Source organism: Castor canadensis, chromosome 7, assembly GCF_047511655.1.
Source record: "Castor canadensis chromosome 7, mCasCan1.hap1v2, whole genome shotgun sequence".
In the NCBI taxonomy this organism is placed as follows: Eukaryota; Metazoa; Chordata; class Mammalia; order Rodentia; family Castoridae; genus Castor; species Castor canadensis.
This window is the reverse complement of record NC_133392.1, coordinates 123,444,219-123,457,918: the sequence shown is the minus strand read 5'-3', so window position 1 is coordinate 123,457,918 and position 13,700 is coordinate 123,444,219. Positions and strand designations below refer to the sequence as shown.

General features: G+C 43.5%; 1 non-coding gene across 1 annotated transcript; it reads right to left on the bottom strand.

Moving 5' to 3' along the window:
• Nucleotides 1-12,640: 12,640 nt before the first annotated feature.
• On the bottom strand, nucleotides 12,641-12,747 carry LOC141425136 (U6 spliceosomal RNA). The gene has a single exon (XR_012450228.1). It is a non-coding gene; the product is annotated as a U6 spliceosomal RNA (small nuclear RNA).
• Nucleotides 12,748-13,700: the final 953 nt, after the last annotated feature.

Below are 13,700 nucleotides of genomic sequence, written 5' to 3'. Positions count from 1 at the left end.
CCAAATTATATACAAACAACAATATAACATAAAGAACATTTTATTTTATTTTATTATTCATTTATTCACATGTGCATACATTGTTTGGGTCATTTCGTCCCCCTACCCCCCTCCTTCAATCTCTCCCCCCTCACTTCCAGGCAGAACCTGTTCTGCCCTTATCTGTAATTTTGTTGAAGAAAAGACATAAGCATAATAAGAAAGACAAAGCATTTTTGCTAGCTGTTAAGGATCGTTATACAGAAAGATTCCTAGCATTGCTTTCAAGTACACATATGTTACAACCCATGTTGATTCATCTCTAACTGAACTTTACACTGGTTCCTGATCCCCTTATTATTTTAACCTCTGTCACTTTAAGGTTTCTGTATTAGTTCCTCTGGAGTGGGGACATCAAACGCTTTCATGTTTTGGGTTTTCTACCTATTCTTATATCTCCCGTATGTGCTCTCCCCTTGCCATGTGATCCAAGTCTAACCACATCGCTGTATTTGCCCTAGATCTAAAGTCTACATTTGAGGGAGAACATACGATTTTTGGTCTTCTGAGCCTGGCTAACCTCGCTCAGAATGATGTTCTCCAGTTCCATCCATTTACCTGCAAATGATAACATTTCATTCTTCTTCATGGCTGAGTAAAATTCCATTGTGTATAAATACCACATTTTCTTGATTTATTCATCAGTAGTGGGGCATCTTGGTTATTTCCATAACTTGGCTATTGTGAATAACACTGCAATAAACATGGGTGTGCAGGTGCCTCTGGAGTAACCTGTGCTGCTTTCCTTTGGGTATATCTCCAGGAGTGGGATTGCTGGACCATATGGCAGGTCTATGTTAAGATTTTTAAGGAGCCTCAAATTTTTTTCCAGAGTGGTTGCACCAGCTTGCATTCCCACCAGCAGTGTACGAGGGTTCCTTTTTCCCCACATCCTTGCCAACACATGTTGTTGGTGGTGTTTTTGATGATGGCTATTCTAACAGGGGTGAGATGGAATCTTAGTGTATTTCCTTTCTGGCTAGAGATGGTGAGCATTTTTTCATGTGTTTTTGGCCATTTGAATTTCTTCATAAAGAACATTTTAATTGCATTTCATTTATAAGGAACTGGGCAAAATGATTTCTTACCCATATTTCTTATCCCTTCCAGATCCAAACTCATTGTGACTCTGAGAGAACTGGAGATATCCAAGCCAGTTTATACAGAAGTCAGAACTGGTTTAAGAGTTTAGGGAGGTGATATAGTCACCTATACTAGTCCAGCTCAAATTTTAAAAGGGAAAACTGAGACCTAGAGAAAGAAGGGACCCCCCCCAACCTGCTAGTCACAAAACCTCTTCAGACATGTACTATAGTGAGAATGGGATGTATGGAATGAGTTTTACTTTTATTTATGTGAACCAATGCATCCTAGCATCAGAGCTTAATCTGGAACTACTGTTAGGGTTCAGTCACTAAACAGAAGCAGCCCAGTCTAAGAACAGGGCTAAGGTTTGTGTCTGGAATCAGTGAGTTCCAAATCAACTAAATCTTTAAATTAAATAATATACTCAAAGTACCTGTACTAATATCTGATTCCAGTTGGTAAAATGTTTAAGAAATCAGGCTCTCCTCTCCTCAGATTCAATGGCACTCTAGGCAAGGTGTGACTTTCCCTCTTCATCTTCTTCTTTCCTGAGTGCCTTTCTCTTCTCTGGGGAGCCATCTGAAGGTGCCTGCATTTGGAAGAGTTCTGAACAACATGACAGTAGTTTTGGACTCTGTCCTAATGATTATGAAGAGCAGGAGAATCAAGGACATTTTAGGGCTTGGAACCTTGGCTTCTTCATTTTTGGCCTCTACTCTGCCTACCAAACCTTGCTGTACCCTGCTCTGGGAATCCCACACCATTGTATCCCATAGGCTTAGAGATACAAGCTACTTTCTTTAAGAGGTCCCCATTTCTTGCCTCCCTGGGAACGTTTACTTACAGCAAAATAGTAACAAGAATAGGGCTTGCCTTCCAGCCAGGCATGATGATGCACATCTGTCATCCCAGCTACTCAGAAGGCACAGGTAAGAGGATCATGGTCTGAGGCTAGCCCAGGCAAAAATGCAAGACCCTATCTGAAAAAAACTAAAGCAAAAACGGTAAGTGGCTCAAGTGATAGCGCTCTTGCCTAGCAAGCACAAGGCCCTGAGTTCAAAATGAGAGGGAGAGAGAGAGAGAGAGAGACTGAAAAAAGAGAGGGCCAGAAAAATCATTTGAAGAAATATGGCTGAAATTTTTTCTAAGTCTGATGAAAACTATAAACTTATATATCCAGGAAGCTCAGTGAGCCTCAAACACAAGAAAAATTAAAGAAAGGTATATCATAAATTTCTCAAAACTAATGATAAAAGAAAATCAGGTTCATGCCTATAATCCAAACTACTCAGGAAGTAGAGACAGGAAGATTGCAGTTTCAGGCTAGCCAGGGCAAATAGTTTGTGAGGTCTCATCTCAAAAATACCTAGGAAGTGTGAGGCCCTGAGTTCAAACTCCAGTACCACCAAGAAGAAAAAAGAAAATCTTAAAAGCCATCAAAAAAAAAAAAAAAAGAAGTATTATATCCAGAGAAATGAAGATAAGGTTTTTATCTTTGACAGAATTCTAGTCAGAAATGACAGAAGGCAGAAGAGAGTGGAACAGCATTTTTAAAGACTAAAAAGGAAACTCTGACTATCTAGAATTCTATACCCAGTGAAAATATCTTTCCAAGATTAAGACAGAATAAATCTTTTTCTAACATGCAAAAGTGAAAAGAAACCATCACCAGCAGAACCACAAACAATATGGAAGGAAGTCCTTCCTTCCTTCAGTCAGAAAGAAAATACAACCAGATGGAAATATGAATCCTCATAATAGAATAAAGAACACCAGGAACAGCAACTACATAGGCAAATGTATATGAATTTAAAATTATTATTTAAATCTCCTTAAAGAAAATTAATCTCCTTAAAAAATAATAATACTATGCTGACTTTAAAGTTACAAAACTGTCAAAAAGATCAAGAAGGAAGAAATGGAGGTATATTATTGTAAAGTTCTTATACTATATGTGAAATGTTACACTACCACTTGAAGGTAGATGTGGCTTTGAAAATGTATACTATAAGCTCTAAAATAACCACCAAAATAACACAACAAAGAGCCAATAAGCCAACAAAAGAGGTAAAAATGGAATCATTAAAAAACTCTGTTGATCCAAGTGATGATAGACTGAAACCTACCCACATCAAAAATTACATTAAATGTAAATGGCTCACTGTCCCCTGAGCCTGTCGAAATGACAGCTGAAGACCTCACATGCCTCATATCTGGATTCGACTCTCAGCCATCCTCTGAGATAGATAGGTTGAGGGTTATTGCCTCTTAGCATGGATTAGGAAACCACGACCCCCTAAGGTGACTTGAGCATGTTAGCAAATGAATCCCTGATCTTCTCTATCTCAAGTCAAAGCTGCTTCACCAAGCCCTTGAAATAGACTCCTCCCTCAGAAACCCATTTATTCCCATCTACTCCCACTCTTCTCTCTTTTTCTCCCCCCCTCCTCAAGAAATACAATTTGGCATGAATTAATGATGAGCCTGCCTGGCCAATTACCAGGGCTAAGTGCTCTCCCGCTGGGAGTGGCTCCCACAAAGCACTAAGTGATGTTGGACTAGCTGAGGGGCCCCCGCCCAGCCAGGCCTAGAGCCCTCCTGGGTCCAGGCTTAGAGGAAGCAGCTTTCCAATTAGCTCCTGCCAGACAGACTGGCTTCTCCGCACAACAAATTGGGTTATGGAGCTCTTCTCCAGCTGGCCTCCCTGTCTGGTCTGACCCACCCCAGCAAAGAGGATGCTAATCAACTGTGAGGCCAAGTATGCAGGTTTCAAGCACAGATGTAGGCCCTGTCCCACTAACATGGCATCCTATAAGCCCTACACTAGCCAGACAATGGCCTTGGAGTCCTGGAATGCAGGATTCTGAGCTGAACAGAGACATCAGTGCTTAAAGGTATGCTCTCACCCTGCTCTACTGTATAGATAAGGTAGAGAATTAAGTGCTGTCCCTCTTCTATCAAGCTGGGCTTTTTCTCATTTCTTTCTTTCTTTAGCACTTTAAAGATAATCCAGAATGTCATTTAAGTCTAGAGAGAAATACTGAGAAAAGGAGAGCCTGAAACCTCATACAATGCATCCTGGACCCTGTATCCCCTCTTTCTGGACCAGCCCAGGATCTAACCCAGAACGGGTACCTCCATTCTGCCACCTCTAACAAGGAGGGCCTGGACTGCTTTGTCACCCCTCTGAGTGGGCACTGCCATGCTACACTGTAGTTTTCTCCCCTGGAGAGTAAAAACAGTTTACAGAGAATTTCAGAATTTCTTGATCCTCATAATAACTCTGTTAAGTAGACTGGGCAGGAGTGTGGTTCCCAATTTAGAGGTCAGGCAACAAGTGTAGAGAGAGCTCAGAGCCAGTATGAAGCACAGCTGGTCCTGAAGCCCAGTTCTGTCTCCAACCCATCACTGCTCTGGAGAGTGTTCCTAGCTCCCCTGCACGGATAGTGTGCTTGACTTACCCTGCCAGGCTGAGGACTGGGAGTGTCTTCTACTGTACTGTGACCCTCACTCACCCTTACACCTCATCCACAGGGTCAGGGCCTAGCTTTGACTCAGGCAAGAAGGAAGGGTCCCAGCACAATTTACCCACATATGTATCCAACCATCAATTTACCCAGCACAGGTATGAGAGACACCAAAGTGGATTAACCAAGCTCTTATATCAGAAAGCCCATAGGCTTGTAGGAAAATAAACAGATAATGGTAACCCAACATGAACAGTTCAATGACAGAGGTACCACAGAGGCTGGGAGGCCCCCAAAAGAGAGGTGACACCTGAACCAGGCAGAAGAACCAGTGAGAAATCCCTGTGTAGAGAAAGAAGAGTGGGTAGGTGGACAACAGTTCAGGCAGAAGCAATCATAAAAGAATCATGACATGCCTTCAGGGAACATTTCAGTCTGGCTGGAGCCAGGAGTCTGAGGGTGCAGAGCATGGTATGGAGTTATAAGGTGGCTTGGCCAGACCATCAGACTTCCTGTAGGCCCAGGTGCCAGGTCAAAGCTTTGTCAGAGTGAGTTTTCTGTTAAGTGATGGCTGCAATCCCACAGCTAGCTGGGTTTTTGTTCAAATGTTCTTATACCAGTCAGGGAGTTGAGTAGACAGAGCCTCTGGGGAATGAGCAGCTGGCAATGCTGAAAAGTGTCTGTCAGGAGAATTCAGCTGAGAAAACTTCCCATTCCCAAGAGGTCAAAGAGCCCTGTTGTTTCTCCCAGGTGGAGGCCCTGAGATCACACTGTCATTCATAATTCACTCAACAAACACTCATCAGGCTCCTGCCTAAGCCAGGCTCTCTGAGCTGAGCTTTGGATGCACAGAAATGAAAAGACATGGGCTGCCCTTAAGGGATATGTGGACCTGAGAGGAAGCAAACTGGGAAATTACTGCAGTGCTGTAGTGAGTGAGCACAGAGGAGGGCAGCAAATCTTCTAGAGAACAAAAGAGGAGAGAATTTGAACTGGTTTTGGAGAACAGGTCAGAGTTTGCTGTGCAGGAGAGGGCATCCTAGGAAGCAGGAAGAGCATGCAAACATAAGTTAGAAAGTAGCACTGGGGAGCAGAAAGAAGTGGCCGTGTGTTGGGTGCATGGTGGGCAATCTAACAACAAGAAAGCAATGATGGCTGGAGAGCAGGGATGCTCTGCTGAGGTCTCTGGCAGAGAGAGTGACTGACACTGAAGGCTGGAGCAGAATTCTATAGAGACACACGAAGGGTGTCTGGCAGGGTGAGGGGACTAACTGATTGACTATAGGAGGAGACAATCCTGTGTCCCTTGCTTTTTGCAATTATGCCTGCTCAGTGAACCTCTTCCTGAGCAGATGTGAGAATTCAGTAAGCTAAGAGAAGTGAAAGCCCCTGGTACAGAACCCACTCCCAACCCCCGTAAACACAGAGTCAACACCAGTAAGAATCTACTACAGCAGACTCTCAACTCACTTAGTGTGTGAGTGAGTGAGCAAATGAGACAAATGGATGAGGAAATTGATGACTGGTGGGCCCAGCAGACAGCATCAGATCCACAAGTCTCCATGTCCCACCAAAGTTCTGGGGAGATGCCCTCCGGAGGATAGCTGAGTTGGGTATGTTTCCCAGACATGGCCTGGGAGAAAGCATATCTCAGAGCTGTCTCAGGACTTGGGGTCCAGTTGACCTTCCTTGGAAGTGCTGGCCTTCATTCTTTTGGATGGTGTCAGGCAATAGAAGATGTACTTATCTACACTTGACTCTGAGATCTCTCCCACCTTGGATTACAGATTTGGACCTGGCTGTCTCATCCTCACTGTGCAAACTTCAATAAGTCAGAAAACAAGATATGAGAAATGGAATAAGCCTCAAGGGAGTAATTAATGTCACTTAATCAAAGGGCACAGGTACTGGACTAGGTACATTATGTCTCTTATTTTATCAAATATAGCAATCCTAAAAAAAGGTTTATCTACATTATACTGATTAAGAATTAATTAAGATTAAGAGTCATACAGAGTGTGTAGCTTTCCTAGATCATCCAATAATATCATGGAACAAGTCCATCAGTTTAACTATAATGAAGCAACACATTGTGGAAATTTAGAAAAACAAAGGAAAACACCTACAATTTCATCATCCTAACATAACAACTATTATTTTGCATATTTCCTGCAAGTTTGGAACATACTTGAGATTTTATGATTCACACAGTTGGGTCTTACTTCTTTTCTTATTTGTCATTTTATCACAGGCATTTTTCCAGGTTACCATGTTGCGTTCAAAAACTTTAGTTTTGCTGGGCACTGGTGGCTCATGCCTATAATCCTAGCCAGTCAGAAGGCAGAGGTCAGGAGGATCGTGGTTGGAAGCCAGCTTGGGCATATAGTCTGCAAGACACTATCTCAAAAAACACGTCACACAAAAAGCAGGGTGGGGGCTGATGGAGTAACTGAAGGTATAGGCCCTGAGTTCAAGCCCCAGTACCACAAAAATAAATAAATAAATAAACTTTAGTTTTCATGGCTGCTGACTGTGTCAAATGTAAATACCAGCCTTTACTTACCCTTTCCCATGGTTAGGTTAGATGCTGAAAATGTTTCCTATCACTTGATAATGTAAATAATCAATCTTTTCCTTTAATTAAAATTGTCTTCTTTTGGCAGAATTAGGGCAAGTTCCTAGAAAAGGAAGTAGGAGGGCATGCAGAATGAACATTTTTAAGCCTTTTGATACCTGCTGCCAAATACCTGGCATCAGTACAACAAGCCCCTAGCCTCGTTTGTGAGGTGGCACCAATGGCCCTCCCCTGCTGACTCCCCTGCTGACTTTTGGAGCCTGTGCTTCAAGCTCAGATGGTACTCAGGAGCTGTGTGACCCTGGGCAGCCTTCCTAACTTCTATGTACCTCACATGAAAAAGAAAAAAAAAGTGATAAAAGAAATTGCAATCTTTTGGAGGTGTGGATAAAGCTTGAAGGAGTCATTTTAGTCAGAAAGCGGATAGCAAGAGCTTTGGTTGTTCTAATGGTGGTGTCTGGTGTGGGAGGCAGCACGGTCAGAAAAGCTTCAGCATTCCTTTCCCTGGGGGCTGCTGCAAGGGAGGGGGTGCTAGCCAGGTGCCTGACAGGCTTTCTGTGGAAACAGCTGATCTAGCGCTAATGGCAACCATTAGTCCCTCCCTGCAGCCCGGGGATTGTGGGGGAGGGAAGGGAGAGGGTTTGGCCCACCCCCTCTGCCCTCTGGCTGCTGTGGCCTGATCTTATCCCTTTTTCATCAGGCTGCTTAACTGACCGGAAAACGCAAACGCATCCCTAAACGCATGCGACTGCTCCCCCGCCATGTTCCCCCTTCCGGGAAACCGGTCCCAGCGCCAGCCTGATGAGTAGCACTTAATTCTTTATTGAAAACCATTAACTGGAGTTCAGTTCTCTGAGCCCCAGTTTCAAATTACCCACAGGAAACGCCAGACCAGGAGAGTGGCTTTCAAGGGCAGAGCCATCTCCTCTAACAGACTGGCTCCAGGACCTTGGCCATGGGGACTTTTTTATTATTATTATTATTATTTTGAGAAGCAATAACGACAACTACCACAACAAGCAGGCAATCTCTTCATGCACACATATCATGAGGCAACCTCCTCTTCCTCTCTCATTAACCATAGCGCAGTGCAGTAGGTCTACCAGGAGTGTTATCAGTCCATGATGGATGAGAAAAGGCCTTAAAGTCACACCAACAGGCAGGGATTGAAGTGGACTCCAGATATTCTTCCAGTGAGCCCATGACACCTCACAGACCTCACTGCAGGGTCTGATCCATAGGAGGCAAAGCAAGGGAGATCAATGGAGAAAATGTAAACCCTGTCCTTGGGAAGCTACCTGTCCTGACTAGTTGAGAAAGGATTAAAAAGAGCCCTGTACTGGGCCTCAGACACTCTGGTTCTATCCTGGGTTTGCCTCCAATTGCCTGGCACATTTGGGTATTATCATGCACAGAACACCTGAGGAAACCTAAAGCTAGGAGAAACTGGACAGGGGTAAAGGAACTGAAAAAAAAGAGGGCGGGGGGCGTCCTCAATTGTCTCTCTCAAGATTTCCAGCCAACAAAAAAGAAACTTCATTCATTTATTTTTATATTATTTAAGGTCACCTATATGCCAGGCAGTGAGCAAAATACAAACAGTTTCACTGAGTCTCCAAATACCCTTCTGAGGCAAGTACTATCATTATCATCATTGATCAAAGAGGAAATCAAGCCTCAAGAGTTTAGGTAACTTGCTCATAATCATACACGTGCTGGGATCTGAATACAGGTCAGCCTGACACCATGATTCCCACTGTTCTTTGTATTGCTAGTACCTAGAAACAAGTACACAGTGACCCAAGAAGAGCACAAAGAGAACAAAAGTCCTGTGCAGAGTCCAGGAAGTCCTCCCAGAGGTGGTGGCATCTGAGTCAAAGTGTAAGTAAGAACTCTCCAAATGAAAAAGATAAAGGAGAATGTTCCACAGAGGGGCAGTAGTGCAAGCCAGAGACAGAAAGTATCAAAGGACTTGGCACGTTAAGGCAAGTCTGGAATTGCTGAAACATCTGAAATAAGTGCAGAGAGTAAAAAGGGGCATTGCCTCTGTGAATGGTAAAGGAGGGAGATGGAAATATGTCCAAGGACTTGTTATTTGAGGGGAACTGGGTAAAAATTATTATTCAGGAACAAAAAGTTTATGGCTGGTATATCTTTCCTCCTCCTCACAGCAGTTCCAAGAAGCAGCTGAATAAAGAGTCCCTTGACTGGGGGAGGGAAAGAGCTCTGGTCTCAGAAACCCTGTTTCCCAGAGGTTGCACTACTTCTGTCTCTCTGAATTGAGGTTTCCTCTTCTCTGCAAAGGAATCACTAATATCCATTTCTTAGCACTGTAAGTTATGGTACCTAATAATAGTTTGATTTTTTTTCTAATTTGCTTCCTCTTCCAAATGTGGATGCAGAAGCTCAGAGACATCAATAACTTGCCTATGGACACATTCAGCACATGCTTGATCTGAAATTTTATCACAAATCTGACAGATTTCTCTGCTTTTCTGTCACTTCGACCCACCAATCCTAATTCAGCCCTCCAGAGCCCAATACAATAAGCCTACTCCTCTGTCCACAGTGCCCCTTTGGATGGACGAAGATAACAGTTGTGTCCCCAAATGTCCCCAAATCTCCTCTTCCCAAACACTCCCAGATTGTCAACCAATCAGATTTCCCAATCTTCAATAAGACTTAGCTGACCTTGAGGAAGAAACAGGAAAGAACAAAACGATGAAGGAACTCCCCGATGCCCTGGTTAGAACCGAAATCCCCAGCATCAGACCAACAGCTAGGCACTGGGAGTACCAGCTGCAACTAACTCCCAGTGGAAAACTGTCTGATTGCTTTCTCCAGTCCATAAACTGACACGGCCAAGCCGGACACCAGCTTTGAAACCCAAGGGACCTGTCTCTACACAAACCTGGTCTCATCCCGACCCCAGGTGCCCCTTAGCTGAGCTGGATCCATTTTCTTGGCCCTTGCTGAATGCGGTACACACTCACTCCAGAAAACGCTGACCTCTGCTCCAAGCTGCCTTATGGATAGTTTCCCAGACATAGATTGACTGTTTATTTATTTATTTTTGTAGTAACAAAGAGGAGAAAATCACATCGGCCTAAAATGAATACTAATGAAATGGCTTCATTAGCTTCCTTTGTGATAAGAATGAAAAATGGATTTCTGCAGAATCACAAGCCATACATTTCTTTCCCCCAACCTTTTCTTTCTTTCTTTTTTTTGACCCTTTCCTCTGATAGGAAGATTAGGGATAGCTAAGAAGGAGAGTAAAGTCATTTCATAAAAAATATCTGCATTTTTAAGAGTGCCTTTGTTGCAGAGGGACTGTGGTGGTGCAATTTCTCCAAACCCACTTTCTCAGCCTGTAAAGCAAATGTACCTATTTGTCCTCTGCTGCAACAATGCCAGCTGCATTCAATCAACTGAGAAGCTGCAAGCCATAAACCTTCCCCAGCTAAGGGGGGAGTGGAGGGAGAAAGCAAGCAAGAAAGGAGGCATGCCATAAAAATTCATCAGAATAACGTAGGGATGAGATGCGCCCCGATCGCCGGCAAGCAATCAACCAATCACTCATCCCGTGGCATTTACAGCACGTCTCATTCCCCTGTTCCTTAAGGACAATTGATTTTTCCCGATTCCATTAGCATAACGGCGTGGAAAATGTCTGCAGTGCAATATTTCTGGAAAGTTCCAACAAGTAGGCTGGGCACTGGAGTGTGACCATCTCCATAAAGCTTCCTCAGGCTCTGCGGCAGACGCCACCACAGCCGCTACAAAAACCCCAACGAGAATGACACAGCCTCCAAAACTTGGGGGCCAAGGGCACCTCAGGGGTGTCAAAGCAAGCAATTGGCACCAATATACAACCTCTTATCTTCTTATCCCTGAACAGAGAAGCACTCTTTTCTGCAAGACAGGGTACCATGGACTAGTAAAGAAAAAGCAAAACCCACACTGCCAGAAGTATGTCACCGATACCGAGTCCTTCTGTGGCCTTCTAAAGGTCCTGGACTTAAGAGCTGAGAAAAGAATGCTTAATGTGATTATTCATTCATATGTGAACAGGGGACTTATGAGGTGGGTGCCCAGGAGCCATTTTTCTCCTCCTTTGTCAGCTGAGTCTCCACTGCATTCTTCACCAAAACAACATATGCATAAGGAAGCAACAGGAGGCATTTGGAGCCACGCAGTCTTGGGTTCATTAACCTCTCTGATCCTCAGTTTCCTTTTGTGAAAACTGGGGACCTACTTACTTCCTGCGATAATGGAGAATTAAATGAGAGTATGGGGAAAGCACCTAGCATGGTGCTGATGCATGGTGATTGTTTAACAAAATCAAATTCTCCTCCTTCCTTCTTTCTCTGCATTTCATTTTCTTCCTGTCCACCAGCAACTACATTCCCTCACAATATCAGCTTCAGCTGGTCAAGATAGTTAAAATTGCCTATGCCCAAACATGTAAAGTCCAAAATATTTCCATTCACTCTTGCAGGTAAGATTAAAACTTAGCTATGTCTCTTAGAATGTGCTGGGGGTAGCACCTTCTTACTCAGTCTCCTGAATCATTGCCTGTCTCTTCTCTCTCCCCCCACCCATTCTTAAATACACATGTGACCTTGTCATGTTCCTGCTTAAAACTTTCAGTAATTCCTCAGTGCCTGCCATCTGCTCTCTGCAAGACTCACCCCAGACAGGGTCTCCTCCAGGAAACCTTTGCCTTTCCCCCTTCCTTTTATGATTTCACTCCCCCTGGGTACATATCACATGTCTGTGTCTTCCATGTCTGCGTCACTCCATGTCCATGTCTGTGAGCTCCTTAAGGGCATTTTCCAGTATGTTTCTCCAGGACCTCTCAGAGTGCTTTAAACTTAATAGATATTCAGTTGATATTTATTGAGAAAACCAACGTATAAAAAAGCTAAGGCTCTAGGCACACTTCAGCATTTATGGAAGGGTGTGTGGGTGCTGACCATGGTCCTGAATCTTAAAGTACTGCGTAGAGAACTAAGAACTAAAGAAGTCTTGAGAACAATCCTTATTTATTCAGATAACCATTAACAGCCAGGCTTTTGGGAACAAAGGAGGACAAGGATTCTAGAACTTCAGTTCCAGTCTTGGCTGTATTGTGAATACTCAAGATATGGCATCTTTCTAGATCTCCATATTTTTTCCTCTGCCAAATGGGAGTAAAACCTGGCCCTCCTATCTCACAAGAGTGTTCTAAGGATTCCAAAAAAATGATGTCTGTGGGTCTTTTTTGTAATCTTTCTTTTTTGTTGTTTATTCATCTGTGCATACAATGTTTGGGCCATTTCTCCCCCCCACCCCCTCACTTCTAGGCTGAAACTGTTCTGCCCTTATCTCTAATTTTGTTGAAGAGAGAGTATAAACAATAATAAGAAAGACAAAGCATTTTTGATAGTTGAGATAAGGATAGCTATACAGGGAGAGTCCTAGCATTGCTAAAAGTATGGAACCCTTCACAAATTTGCATGTCATCCTTGCTCAGGGGCCATGCTAATCTTCTCTGTATCGTTCCAATTTTAGTATATGTGCTGCCAAAGCAAGCACTGTAACCTCTCTTAAAACACCTACCATAATAGACCTCAAAGGTAGGGCCAGGAACTGTGGGTAATGCCTGCAATCTCAGCTACACAGGAAGCGTAAAGAGGAAGATCACAGTCCATACCAGCCCCAGCAAAAATATGAGGCCCTATTCAAAACATATTTAAAGCAAAAAAAAGAGCTGGATGTGTGATGTTGCTGGAGTGGTAGAGCTCCTGCCTAGCAAAAGCAAAGTCCTGAGTTCAAACCCCAGTACAGTTAAAAAACTAATAATAAAAGTTTCCTTCTAACCTTGCTCACTGAACAAAAGATATACACATTGGCCACCTCTACTTCTTCAATTCCTATTTGTTCCTCAGTCCACTTCCACGTGGCTTCCAGACTCATTGCTCTCTGAGAAACAACTCTCAATAATCATCTCATGCTGCTTAACTCATTTTTCAATCCTCATTATACTTGCTCTCCTAGGACTATGTTTCTTGCTCTTGAGCTCTTATCTCAGGATGAACTGTATCTGGTCTTGCTCACCATTGTCCTCCCAGGTCCTGGCACAATGCTCACAGGAAGCAGCTCCACCATGATTAGACAAGAAGGCAAGCAATGGGGCCAGCACAGGCCTGGCCATGCCCTGCATGGACTAAGACACTACTAGAAGGCCTAGAACCTCTGTAGAAGTTTCAGAGTCAACCCCTGCCAGTGCCAAAGCCTCGGCCTGTTGGAGCTTAGTGCTCTAGGGAAGACTGCCATTTTGGGGAACATGGAAAATATTATGAGGACTGGCATGATGACCAGCAGCATGAGCATGAAGTCATCAAGAGGTGAGTATTGGGAGATAACTTCTAGAGGACCATTTAACCCAGCTCAATGACTTTGTGTATAGAACAAAAACTAAGGCCAGAGAATAAATGTGACCTTAGATATTACCATAAGTTAATGCTATCCATTGTCAAGACAGAGCA